Source organism: Arachis hypogaea, chromosome 20 (assembly GCF_003086295.3).
Source record: "Arachis hypogaea cultivar Tifrunner chromosome 20, arahy.Tifrunner.gnm2.J5K5, whole genome shotgun sequence".
In the NCBI taxonomy this organism is placed as follows: domain Eukaryota; kingdom Viridiplantae; phylum Streptophyta; class Magnoliopsida; order Fabales; family Fabaceae; genus Arachis; species Arachis hypogaea.
The window spans coordinates 131,312,318-131,327,081 of NC_092055.1; the positions used below are offsets into that span (position 1 = coordinate 131,312,318).

Consider the following 14,764-nt stretch of genomic DNA (forward strand, 5'->3'; position numbering starts at 1 on the left):
TAAAAATAAATAAAAATTTTCAATCTCTTTGTCTTCAGAATAATAAAATTTATAAATACCGTTTATATATTCAAAGTCCTTCATTCCCCTCCCAGCTCCCATCCAGCGAATTCCTCTAAACCCAAACTAATAAATGCAATTTTAATATGTATTTTAGGATAGTATGATCTATTTTCAATATCTAATTAATTTTGGTTTTCTTCTTTAAATACAATTTAAATGGTTCATTCTTTCTTGACATTTTTGGAATAAAATAAATTTTTAGTAGTAATTAACTTTATAGTAATTTTTTCAATAATAATTTTTCAGTCAAAATTATCTTATATACTCTGAATTTCTTATTTTAAAGATTGATGAATTGACTGATTCTATTTTAAAATTTGAAAATTCCTAACATTAAAATGCATCGACTGATCATAAAAAATAGTATCAAGTCTTTAAAATCAAATGTTGGTCATTCTCTTTTTGGTTAAAAAAAATAATATTAAATTAATTATTTTTTTTTAATAATTTTGGTTTTATTATTTTTGTTTTCTACAGATATTAAAAATTGACTATGAATATTTAAATTTTATTATCTTTCCATCAAAAAGAGAAACCCAAGGTGATATGGTTTTTCTATATAAATAGATAATTCGAGCATTACTAACACATCAATTTAAAAAATGGAATTCACTCAACTTTTGTTTCATATCATTGTTTGCTTCTTTTTCCTATCACTTGTTTACGACACTATAGATGCTACTAAAATTAATAACCCTGAGGTAGGTTTCAACAGTAATGTTTTAGGTCTCAAACGTATCGTTTCAATTGGTCCAAATTCAATCCATAATAAAGTGATGGTGCTGTCAAACTCAAATGGACCTCTTCCTAAAAAATACTCTTTCATAAAAAATATAGGTCTTGACCGTATCGTTTTTGTTGGTCCAAACTCAGTTCATAATGAAATGTCAGCATTTCCAAATTCAAATGGACCTCCTCTTAGAAAATATTTTTTTCAAAAATTATAGGTCTCGACCGTATCGTTCCAACTGGTCCAAATCCATTACATAATGAAGTGCCGGTGCTACCAAATCCAAATGGACCTCCTCTCAGAAAATACTCTTTCTCAAAAACTATAGGTCTCGACCGTATCGTTCCAGCTGGTCCAGACTCATTACATAATGAAGTGCCGGTGCTACCAAACCCAAATGGACCTCCTCTCAAAAAATATTCTTTCTCAAAAACTATAGGTCTCGACCGTATCATTTCAGCTGGTCCAGACCCATTACATAATGAAGTGCCGGCGCTACCAAACCCAAATGGACCTCCTCTCAGAAAATACTCTTTCTCAAAAACTATAGGTCTCGACCGTATCGTTCCAGCTGGTCCAAACCCATTACATAATGAAGTGCCGGTGCTGGTGCTGCCAAATCCAAAAGGACCTCCTCCCAAAAAATAATCCTTTTCATAATATACAGGTCTCAACCATGATGTTCCATCTGGTCCAAACCTAATCGGTAATCCAGCACCGCAAAGTTATCCTCTAGAAACATAAATCATGACATTGATATTTCCGGTAGTCCGAATCCAATTAATCATAAGACACCGGCAATACTGGAAGGTCCTCCTTTCAGATATTTTTTTTAAAGAACATGTAGATCACCATTATATATATAGTTAGAATAAGTTTACCAAGTTATGTCCACTATAAGTATAATGCAACTATGCACGTTTATTAATAAATTTTCAGGTCATATTTTATTCGTATTTGTCTTACATTTTAGTTTTAATATGTTATGATCGAGTATGAGACTTTATCGTTGTTCTTATTATATTGCGTGATTATTTTATATTTCACCTATTAAAACAACAAACTGGACCTAAAACAAACCACCATTTAATTTGTATGCCAAAAATAGGTTTAATAAGGTAAGATCAGTTTCACATATATATAACTATAACAATAGAACCAAAAAAAATTTTCATAAATTTTATGCTTAATTTGTTTCTTAAAATTCGTTCTCTTCTTTAATCATACGTATATATAGTACTACTACTCATATAATCGGTACTTACTTAAATAATAATAAAAGGATAGCGTTCCCCTCCCAGCTCCCATCCAGCAAATTCCTCTAAAGCCAAACTAATAAATGCAATTTTAATATGTATCTTAGGATAGCATTATCTATTTTCAATAACTAATTAATTTTGGTCTTCTTCTTTAAATATAATTTAAATGGTTCATTCTTTCTTAACATTTTTAGAACAAAATAATTTTTTAGTAGTAATTAATTTTATAGTAATTCTCCCAATAATAATTGTTAAGTCAAAATTATCTTATATACTCTCAATTTCTTATTTTTAAAATTGATGAATTGATTGATTCTATTTTAAAATTTGAAAATTCTTAACATTAAAATGCATCGACTAACCATAAAAAATAGTATCGACTCTTTAAAATCAAATGTTGGTCATTCTCTTTTTCGTAAAAAAATAGTATTAAATAATTAATTATTCTTTTTTAATAATTTTGGTAAAAAAAATTTTATAATAACAAAAGGTTGAAAAATATCAAATTTGAAAAATGTTTGTATGTTCTCAAATTTTGATTTTAAACATTATTGATACATTTATAATATTTTAAAATTTTAAAAATTGAAGAGTTTGTGATGATCACAAATTTATATAATCCTTTCACATTGAAAATAACTTCTTATCACATTATAAAATAATAGCAAATTAGATAGTCATATTAGCATCTCATTAAATGGGTCATATAGCTCATTATTAATTACTCTTGTTTTTCTAAGGATATTAAAAATTGGCTAAGAATATTTAAATTTTAGAGAAAAGGACAAATAGGTCCCTGACCTTTTGTCCCGCGGACATTTTCGTCCCTGACCATTGAAAAATACTTTTAAATCCCTGACCTTCACAAAACTTGGACGGATCAGTCCCTGACGGAGACGTTTGGACGGATCAGTCCCTGACGGAGGCATTTGGACGGAGGGACTGATCCGTCCAAATTTTGTGAAGGTCAGTGACTTAAAAGTATTTTTCAATGGTCAGGGACGAAAATATCCGCGGGACAAAAGGTCAGGGACCTATTTGTACTTTTCTCTAAATTTTTATCATCTTTCCATAAAAAAAAGAAACCTCAACAGTGATATGATTTTCCTATATAAGTAGATGATACATTTTAGAATTTAAGAGAATCCTTTTTCAAAAGATATTCTTTTATAAAAAATGTTGGTGCCGACCGTAAAGTTTCATCTGGTCCAAATCCAATTGGTAATAGAAGTCCTCCTCTTGCAAGATATTCTTTTTTAAAAAATATAGGTCTTGATCGTATCATTCTAGTTGGTCCAAACCCAAATGGACCTCCTCTAAAAAATACTTTTTCCAAAAATATAGGTTTCGACCATATCGTTCCAGTCGATCCAAATTCAGTCCATAATGAAGTGTCAGCACTGCCAAATCTAAACGGACCTCCTCCCAAAAAATGCTATTTCTAAAAAATTATAGGTATCAACCGTATCGTTTCAGTTAGTCCAAACCCAGTCCATAATGAAGTGCCAGCGCTGCCAATCCCAAATGGACCTCTTTCCAGAAAATACTCTTTCTCAAAAATTATATATAGGTCTCAACTGTATCGTTCCAATTGAACCAAATCCAGTACATAATGAAGTGCCGACGCTACCAAACCCAAATGGATCTCCTCCCAGAAAATACTCTTTCTCAAAAACTATAGGTCTCGAACGTATCGTTCCAGTTGGTCCAAACCCAATCTATAATGAAGTGCCGGCGCTACCAAATCCAAATGGACCTCTTACCAAAAAATACTCTTTCTCAAAGATTATAGGTCTCGACCGTGTCGTTCCAGTTGGTCCAAATCTAATCCATAATGAAGTGCCAGCGCTGCTAAACCCAAATGGACCTCCTCTCAAAAAATATTCTTTCTCAAAAATTATAGATCTCAACTGTGTCATTCTAGTTGGTCCAAATCCAATTCATAATGACGTGCCGACGCTGCCAAATCCAAATGGACCTCCTCCCAAAAAATAAACTTTTTCAAAAGATATAGGTCTCAACCATGATATTCCATCTGGTCTAAATCGAATTGATAATCCAGCACCGGAAAGTTATTCTCTAGAAACATAAATCATGACCATAATATTTCCGATAGTCCAAATCCAATTAGTAATAAGACACCGGCAATAGTGGAAGGTCTTCCTTTCAGGAATATGTCGATCACCACTATATATAGTTGAATAATGTCCACTGTAAGTATAATGCAATTATGCACGTTTATTAATAAATTTCAAGGTTATATTTTATTCGCATTTGTCTTACATTTTAGTTTTAATATATCGTTATGATCGAGTATGAGACTTTAATTTATTGTTGTTCTTATATATATTGTGTGATTATTTTATATTTCACATATTAAAACAACAAACTGGATCTAAAACAAACCACCATTTAATTTGTATGCCAAAAACAGGTTTAATAAGGTAAGATCAGTTTCACGTATATATAACTATAACAATAGAACCAAAAAAATCTTCATGAATTTTATGCTTAATTTATTTCTTAAAACTCGTTCTCTTCTTTAATCATACGTATATATAGTACTACTACTCATATAATCGGTATTTACTTAAATAATAATAATAATAATAATACGAAATAATAATAACGAGAGTCTGAATTTCAGAAACTAGGGTATATATGATGAATTTATAAAGAATAAAATATTTATTAACAAAAATCTTCATTAAAAAAAACTCTACAAAGAACATTTTAAACTCTACAAAGAGGATTCTGTTTTATTAAAATATTGCGATCAATATCCTTAAAATTAAGTTTACATTCATGCACTTCTGAGTGCCTATATATACTTTATTTTCACAAAACGAATCTCCATGTAACACCCTCACTACTAGAATGTCACGCTTCTGGCTGCGCCACAATGACAAAGGTTTTAAAGGTACAGGTTGGGTTATGGAAAGTTGAAAAAGTGAGTTGAGGTTGAGAGTGGGGATAGTTTGAAAATTTTATTAAAAAATCAACAAAAAAATTAGGGTTTGGATACTTTTATCATACAAAATCATCTTCCATGGATACATCGTTAATTTCCTTAGTTTATGGGTACTTTTGTCAGCATTCATAAATTTCATGGGTACTTTTGGTAGTTTTTCCAAAAATATAACAAAAACCAACCATTCTCTAAAATTAAAGCATAACCATAATCAATACTAATATTGTCTAAAAATACCAAATATTTAAATCAATACAAATAACACAATATTATGCATTAATCTAAAGTCTTATGCATTTTAAACATAAAATATTTACTTATAATCTTATAATAACTAATAACACAATATATTAAGGTTTACAATATTTAAATTCCACATAAGAATAGCCATCATCCATCACTAATAACACAAAATATTAATTGTGTATGATGACCGGGCCACCAGACCGAATTCGGGTGACCCGAGCTATGGCCCGGACCCGACCCGAAATAATGACCGGGTCTATTTTTGAGACCCTTATCCGGCCTTAGACCCGATGAAATCACACTAAATTAGCCCCTAAAGTGTTTGGGGCCGGGCCGGGTCTTCAGACCGGGCCGGGCCGTGTACACCCCTAGTCATATCCCTTTTTCTTTAAAGAAACACAGCTTCAGAATAAACAAATAGAAAAAGAGAACGGAAATGGAAACAGGGAAAGCAGGGAAGAGATAGTGAAATCCGAGAAAACAAAGAGAAAGAGAGGGAAGAGTGCCGGTGGAAGGGGGGAAGACGCACCGGAGCTCGTGGGCTATTCCGCCGCTCTTCGTCACGGCTGAGGCTGTCGTCGCCGCAGATGCGTCCGTGCCGTTGTGTGTTGCCGTCAGAGGAAGAGGAGCGCGAACCAGAGCCATGCAAGGGAGGAGCAAAGCACGCACAGGGGAGAAGCCACTGTTGCCGTTGCATCTTGCCGCCGCTGCCACTGCTGAGGTCACCATCGTCGTCCTCACCGCAAGCAGAGTCACCGCCATCCATGGTGGAACTGAGGACAGAGAGTGCCCGAAGAGAGGAGACTGACAGAGGAGGAGTGCGACGTGAGGAAGGAGACGATGTTTACGTCACTGCCGCCAAATCTCACCACTGCTGCTGGAGCCTCTGGCCGTCGGGACCGCCTTTCTTACCACCGCTGATGAAGCTCATCGGAGTTGCTCAAAGGTTACTATCGCTCTACTTGGTTCTGTTGGAACCTGCGTTGCTGCGGGTGTGGTTGCCGAAAACTGCCACCGGAACCCATGTCTTCTGGATTGGTCGGTTAGATGGTATGCAGCAATCGTGTAAGCCTTTGGTTGTTCAAGCTGGAACCTTTTCCAAACAAGTGAGAATAAACAACACTAAGAGGAGTTTGCAAGTTGCCCCTAGTATTTTTTATTCGTCAATTTAAGACATTCACAGTGATGATGGTGGATACGGGTTCTGTGTCAAGAAGTGTTGGTTCCCTTGTGAATATGATGCCAGAAAAAGATGATGATGGCCGGTTTGCAAGTGGAGGGTGGAAAAGTGAGGATGGAAGGCTTAGTCGTGGTATTCAAGCTTCAGATGGAAGAGAGTAACGATGGAGAATTTTTATGATATTAAAACATTGAAGATTGGTGGTCATTCAGTATGCTTATTTGGAATATTTGATGGTCATGGTAGTTCTGGTGCTGCAGAGTATTTGAAAGAGCATCTCTTTGATAATCTCATGAAGCATCCAAATTTTCTTTACTGGTGCCAAATTGGCTATAAGTGAAACGTATCAAGGGACTGATTCTCAATTTCTGGATTCTGAAAAAGACCCTTTCTGGGATGATGGCTTGACGTTAGGATTTTTGCCAGTAAAGAATTTTAATAAAACAGTCGCGTTGTAGATATAGTTTCTAAACCAACAAAAATCCCTTCGTACAAACGTTTTGGTTGTCACAAGTAACAAACCCCTTAAAAATTGATAACCGAAGTATTCAAACCTCGGGTCATCTTCTCAAGGAACTGCAGGAAAGTATGGTCTTATTATTGGTTATGGAGATTGTAAATTTGGGGTTTTGAGAATGAAGAGTGAATAGTTTAATTAGCAAATAAAGTAAATGAAGAACAAGTAACTTAAATAGCAAGTGAAATAAATAAATGACTATAAATAAACTTTTGGCAAGGTATGAGAAATTATAGGTCCTATCCTGGCTATCCTTATCAATGATGATAATAATTGAATCTTAATTCCACTTCGTTAGCCTTTACTAATATAAAGGAAGTTCAAGGGATTAATTGGTTTGATCTTCGGATCCTATTTATTTCCTAAGAAAAGATTGGGATTATTGAAGTTCAATTCAATTAACAAGATAACAATTATCAATCGTGTTTGAGTTTGACAACTCCTGAGTTACTGATTTCTTAACCAAAACTAAAAGGAGAGGTAAATCTACTAGAATAAAAATGTCTTCAGAGTAAAAGCAACAATAGCATAAATAAAAGAAATCAATATTAAACTGAAATACCTCAAATAACATTAATAAAAGAGTGATCTGTAACATGAAAGGATTCATAAAGTAACTTCCAAAAGTAAATAAAAGGAATATTGAACCTGACAAAAAGAGATAATCCTGAAAGCGAATAAAAATCCTAAATCTAAATCCTAATCCTAAAGAGAGAGGAGAGAACCTCTCTCCAAACTAAATCTAAATCATGGAAAGTAACTAAATTGGCGAGCTCCCCTTTAGTGTATGCATTCCTCCACTTTATAACCTCCAATCTGTGTTTTCTGCACTTGGATCTGGGCCAAAAGGGCTTCAGAAATCGCTGGGGGTGTATCCTGTAATTTCTGGTGCGTGGCCTCTGTCACGTGTCCACGTGGGTCACGCGGTCGCGTCATCTGGAGTTTTTCTTGTCACGCGGTCGCGTCGTTCACGCGTTCGCGTCGTATGCGATTTGCTCAAGTCGCGCGGTCGCGTCAGTCATGCGGCCGCGTCGCTGCTTCTTTGCTCTTGGCACGCGATCGCGTCGTCCATGCGATCGCGTGGATGCCAGTTTCTTCAAGGACTCCGTTTTGTGCTTTCCTTCCGTTTTTATATGTTTCCTTTCCATCCTTTGAGTCATTCCTGCCTTAGAAGATCTGAAACTACTCAACACACTAATCACGGCATCGAATGGAAATAAAGGTAATTAAAATAATTAATTTTAAAGTATAGAAAACATGTTTTTCACATACATCACATAATAAGGAAGGAGAAGTAAAACCATGCAATTAATATGAATAAGTGGATGAAGGATTGAAGAAATCACTCAAATTAAGCACAAAATATATCATAAAATATGGGTTTATCAACCTCTCCACACTTAAACAATAGCATGTCCTCATGCTAAATCCAAGGTAAAGAGTAAGGTAAGATTAAAGTGGTGGAATGTTATGCAATGCAACCTATTCTAAATGCAACTACCTAAATGAGTCATGCAAAAAATGTTTCTACCTACTTGGTTAAAAGCAAATAAGTTCTCCAAGACAAACATAAATCAGATTTCACTAATTCAAATTATACAATAAGAGACAAGTAAACTTGTAAGAAGATCGCTCATGAAAGCAGGGAACATAGAATTAAGCACTGAACCCTTACTGGTAGTGTATATCACTCTAGTCTCTCAAGTGTCTAGGGTCAATCAGTCTACTCTTCTTTAATCATGCTTTCTAAACCTTGTTCTTCATCTAATCAATCAACAAATATTTAATGTACCAATGCAAACATCATGAGGTCTTTTCAAGGTTGTAATGGGGCTGAGGTAAAGGTAAGGATATATGTATGGCCAAGTGAGCTATAACATGAATCTTTAATTAACCTAAGCTTTCACCTAATATACATATACTCTATATACTTTTAAATTCATGCCTAGCTACCCATAATTCCCACTTTTGTATAATTCCCATACTCATGTACCAAATTTTCTTTAATTTTTATCACATGTGCATTGATCTTTTATTAAACTTAATATTGGGATAATTTTGTCCCCTTATTTATTTATATATATATATATATATATATATATATATATATATATATATATATATATATATATATATATTTTGAATCATAAAAGCAAACATAACTTACCAATGCACATGGATTCTCCATTATTTTTCTATTTTGGTTTTTCATGAGCAGGTTCCCAAATTCCCAATATTCAAATAATTTAGAAACATGATACATTCCCTTATTAACCCATGTTCCCACAGTTTTCCCACACTTAATTGTTACACAATCCCTATCTTAAGCTAACCAAAGATTCAATTGGGATATTTAATTATTTTTCTGCTTAAGGCTAGTGATGTGGTAAAATACAAAATAAATGGGGATTAAAAGGCTCAAGGTGGCTGAGAAGGGTGATTTAAAGGGTAGGCTTATTTGGGATAAGTGAGCTAAAATCAAATAATGGCCTCAATCATATGCAAGTATGTAAATACACTAAATATTGGACATATAGAATGGAACAAAGCTAAGATTGCAATTATAGAGAAGAAAACACACAAGAATAAAAATATTATGGTTAAATAGTGTAACCATATAAATAAGCTCAAAATCTCACAGGTTGTGTGTTCTTTGGCTCAAAAACCATGTTCCACATATAACTTCAAACAAGTTTTAACATAATTTTTTTTTCAATTTAAATTAGTGAAAATTTTCAAAGATAGGGTCTTAAAAGAATTTTATTACTTTAACCAAGTAGTAACTAAATGCAAAAAATCAAACAAATATGCAAATACAATAACTAATTTAACAAAGAAACTTTAAACATTGGTGTTGAAACAGAAAGGTACTAACCCATGGAGATCGGTATCGACCTCCCCACACTTAAAGATTGCACCTTCCTCGATGCATGCTAAGATGTGCAAGTGGACGGGTGGCTTCAACTGATGCTTTTCTCTATAGAATGTGCAGATTGACTTGCCTGTTTCCCCATGTAAACGTCTTCCGGTTCTCTTCCGGGTGGCCATCCTGAAAGAAAAAGGGAAGAAGAGTAACCCAGAAATAAATATAGAAAAATAAATACAGTATGGGTGGGTTAATGCCAAATAATAAGGGTCTCAATTACATGGTAGCTACAACATGCAAGTGAGAAAACAATAGAAGCCATGGCATGCCAGTGGTACAAAATGTACAACAATGGGGAAGAGAGTGGGGAAGGAGAGATAATATAAATTCATGTCAATGCAAAAGTAATACAGATATAAAAGATTGGCATTGATTTAAATAATATTACTTAATCAGAATTAAACAAGTCATTAAGCACCAAGAAAATACCAGAAAAGATGTAACAGTTGAATAAGAACATTTGAACACCAATGGTAAAATAATAAATTTAAAAAAATAAAAATATGCAATGAATGAAAGTATGTAAATAAATAAAATAAAATAAAAGATAAGAAGAATGAGAAGGGAAGGAAATAAAGTAAGAAAGAAAGAAGAAAGAAGAAAAAAATAGAAGAAATTAGGATTAGAGAAGAAAAGATAAGAAAATTGGCACTAATCTGGATAGGTTGTGTGACGCTGGTGACGCGGTCGTGTGGGTAACGCGGTCGCGTGGTGCGCAATAAGGTCAGGCGACGCGGACGCGTGGGGCACGCGATCGCGTGACTTGATTTGTGCTAGTGGCGCGAGTGCAGCCTCGTGGTCGCACAACTCTCTGTTCAAAACTTAGTATTGCCGAAATCCAGGGTGACGCGGTCGCGTGGTTGACACGATCGCGTGAGTGGCCATCATGGGGATATGACGCGTCCGCGTGGTAAGGCGTGTGCGGTCAGCACCAGTCCAGCACCACTCTCGCACAACTTTCGGTCGTGCACCCTTCGTACGTCGATTTCCAGGTCACGCGGCCGCGTGAGTGACGCGGTCGCATGGGAGCCATTTTTCCCACATGACGCGGACGCGTCAGCGACGCTGCCGCGTCGCGTGCGTGCTTCTCTTTTTTTTATGCATGAAAAATGCAGAATGCAGTGTTAATATGAATGTTATGCAAAACTCCAGGTTCAATATAATGGAATAAAATAAAACTCAAAAACAAATAAAACTAAATAAAAATGAAAAAGGACGATCATACCATGGTGGGTTGTCTCCCACCTAGCACTTTTAGTTAAAGTCCTTAAGTTGGACATTTGATGAGCTTCCTGTTATGGTGGCTTGTGTTTGAACTCATCCAGGAATCTCCACCAATGTTTGTAATTCCAATGGCCTCCGGGATCCCAAACTAGGCACGTAAAGCCTTTGAGCAGCTTCAAACAGATTCTTAGGCTCCCGGGGTGTTGGATGTCAGAACAGAATCCATGATCCCAAGCCTTGTTTTTAAATCCGCCTCCGTCTTGATCCATATTTTTTCATCCGGGTGGTTTAGAAAGTAGATTCTCACCACACTGACCAAACGTTTTCCGAGATCCATTCAATTGAGCTTGATACCAATCCGTGCACTTCAAGTTGAAGCGTGGAACCTTATTGAACCTTGTGCACCAGCTCTGAGCACGAGCCATTTCCCTCTTACTCTTAAAGCCGCAGAGAGCTCTAAGCTGGCCATTTGTTTCAAGTAAACCATATTCAAGTGAATAAGTAAAGTTAACGGTTAAGGATTATACCCACTTGAAGCTTGTATTAGGCGGTAATGGCCTTGGGGTAGGTGTTTCTGGTGGTTCTGTAAGTTCTTCTCCCTTGTGCTCTTCTGTGAATTCCTCCACTTCCTTGTAAGGTTCTTCAAATGCAACTGAGTCCTGGTCAAAGTCTTCTATGTCTTCCTCATCACTTGAGTCATAGATTGAAGGTTGAGAGAAATCTACCTCCGCGTCATCTTTGTATTCACTTGGGGAAGATTCTTCGATCTCAGAGAATTCACTTGCGGATGCAAGTTCATTACTAAGAGAGCTTGACTTGTGACTATCATCATCAAGGGAATTTGTGTCCTGGGTTATTCCGTCTAATTCTTCATAAATGACTTGCCTTGGGGATTGTGCACTGTCCTCCTTAGCATCAACTGTAACGTCCTTGACGGAGTTCTCCTCAGCTCTGGATTCCCATGGAGGTTCAGCGTCTCCTAGATCTTCAACCAACTCTTCTTCTTGTACAATGACAGCTTCTTCTACTTGTTCTAGTACGAATTCATGCTCTGTCTTGTCCATTGGAGTTTCTAATATTTCCTTCATGCTACGCTCTTCATTAGATTGTCCACATGGGGCTATGGTTGGTCCTTGAATGTTCGTGCGTCTAGAAGCTAATTGAATTACTGCCTGCTCCAGTTGCCGAATGGTTGTTTGAAGTTTATTTACTGTTGCCTTAAGGCGAACCTCTGATTCTCGGGGTGATGGATTTGGACATGAAACATAGGGAAGTGGTGGTGCTTGGGGGTGATTGGATTGGAACTGGGGTAGGAAAGGATCATACAGTGGTGAATGGTGAAAAGAAGCTTGTGAGTGTGGTGGTTTGAGGTTATGTTGAGAGGATGGTCTATAGGCACGGGGTGGGGCTTGTTGGTAGTTACAAGGTTGTCCACCATATCTATCAGTTGGGTATGCATTGTAGAATGGTTGTTGCCCATGAAATCTTGGAGGGTGTTGACGCCTAAAGGGTTGATTAGATCCTCTTGGCTCCATCCATCCTTGATTGGTCTGACCTTGATGCATATTCCTGTTGTAACTTCTATTTCCTTCAGCAAAGTTAGAACCAAACTCAAAGCGAGAGGGGTGAGAGTTCATAGTAGCAAATAAAATTAAAAAGGAAAAACAGAAATAAATAAACAAGTAAAAGAAAAATATGTACAATAACCAATAATAAGGCACACGTTAGCAGTTCCCCGGCAACGGCGCCATTTTGACGTTAGAATTTTTGGCAGTAAAGAATTTTAATAAACAGTCGCGTTGTAGATATAGTTTCTAAACCAACAAAAATCCCTTCGTACAAACGTTTTGGTTGTCACAAGTAACAAACCCCTTAAAAATTGATAACCGAAGTATTCAAACCTCGAGTCGTCTTCTCAAGGAACTGCAGGGAAGTATGTTCTTATTATTGGTTATGGAGATTGTAAATTTGGGGTTTTGAGAATGAAGAGCGAATAGTTTAATTAGCAAATAAAGTAAATGAAGAACAAGTAATTTAAATAGCAAGTGAAATAAATAAATGACTATAAATAAACTTTTGGCAAGGTATGAAAATTAGAGGTCCTATCCTGGCTATCATTATCAATGATGATAATAATTGAATCTTAATTCCACTTCGTTAGCCTTTACTAATATAAAGGAAGGTCAAGGGATTAATTGGTTTGATCTTCGGATCCTATTTATTTCCTAAGAAAAGATTGGGATTATTGAAGTTCAATTCAATTAACAAGATAACAATTATCAATCTTGTTTGAATTTGACAACTCATGAGTTACTGATTTCTTAACCAAAACCAAAAGGGGAAGTAAATCTACTGGAATAAAAATGTCTTCAGAGTAAAAGCAACAATAGCATAAATAAAAGAAATCAATATTAAACTGAAATACCTCAAATAACATTAATAAAAGAGTGATCTGTAACATGAAAGGATTCATAAAGTAACTTGCAAAAGTAAATAAAAGGAATATTGAACCTGACCAAAAGAGATAATCCTGAAAGCGAATAAAAATCCTAAATCTAAATCCTAATCCTAAAGAGAGAGGAGAGAACCTCTCTCCAAACTAAATCTAAATCATGGAAAGTAACTAAATTGGCGAGCTCCCCTTTAATGTATGCATTCCTCCACTTTATAACCTCCAATTTGTGTTTTCTGCACTTGGATCTGGGCCAAAAGGGCTTCAGAAATCGCTGGGGGCGTATCCTGTAATTTCTGGTGCGTGGCCTCTGTCACATGTCCACGTGGGTCACGCGGTCGCGTCATCTGGAGTTTTTCTTGTCACGCGGTCGCGTCGTTCACGCGTCTGCGTCATATGCGATTTGCTCAAGTTGCGCGGTCGCATCAGTCATGCGGCCGTGTCGCTGCTTCTTTGCTCTTGGCACGCGATCGCGTCGTCCATGCGATCGCGTGGATGCCAGTTTCTTCAAGGACTCCATTTTGTTCTTTCCTTCCGTTTTTGTATGTTTTCTTTCCATCCTTTGAGTCATTCCTGCCTTAGAAGATCTGAAACTACTCAACACACTAATCACGGCATCGAATGGAAATAAAGGTAATTAAAATAATTAATTTTAAAGCATAAGAAACATGTTTTTTACATACATCACATAATAAGGAAGGAGAAGTAAAACCATGCAATTAATATGAATAAGTGGGTAAAGGATTGAACAAATCACTCAAATTAAGCACAAAATATATCATAAAATATGGGTTTATCATGGCTCTACTGCTTCAATCGATGTTTTGGTTGATAACCATCTCTATGTTGCTAATGTTGGAGATTCTGGGACTATAATTTTGGCTGGTAAAGCAATTGCTCTCTCAGGATCATAAACCAAACAGAAGTGATGAACGGAAGAGGAATTGATGCGTTTAACTATTGAGCTTTGACTAAATTGAGGTAGGGGTTTTTCTTAATATCTATTTTACATTACAGAGTTGTTATAAATAGATATTAATGTGAGAAACATATGTCTATGATTATGATTGTCTTATAAATGTGGTTGTTTGCTGGACTGAATGACTGACTGCATGATTGCTATTGTAGTTTGTGATGGCTAAAAAGAAATTAGTTTGAAAGGTTATTTAGTTGATTATTATGAAAAATGATTTTCT

At 35.7% G+C, this 14,764-nt stretch overlaps 1 pseudogene; it reads left to right on the top strand.

The window, feature by feature from the left end:
* The first annotated feature begins 6,321 nt into the window (after nt 1-6,321).
* Nucleotides 6,322-14,516, top strand: LOC140183239 (probable protein phosphatase 2C 76; annotated as a pseudogene).
* Nucleotides 14,517-14,764: the final 248 nt, after the last annotated feature.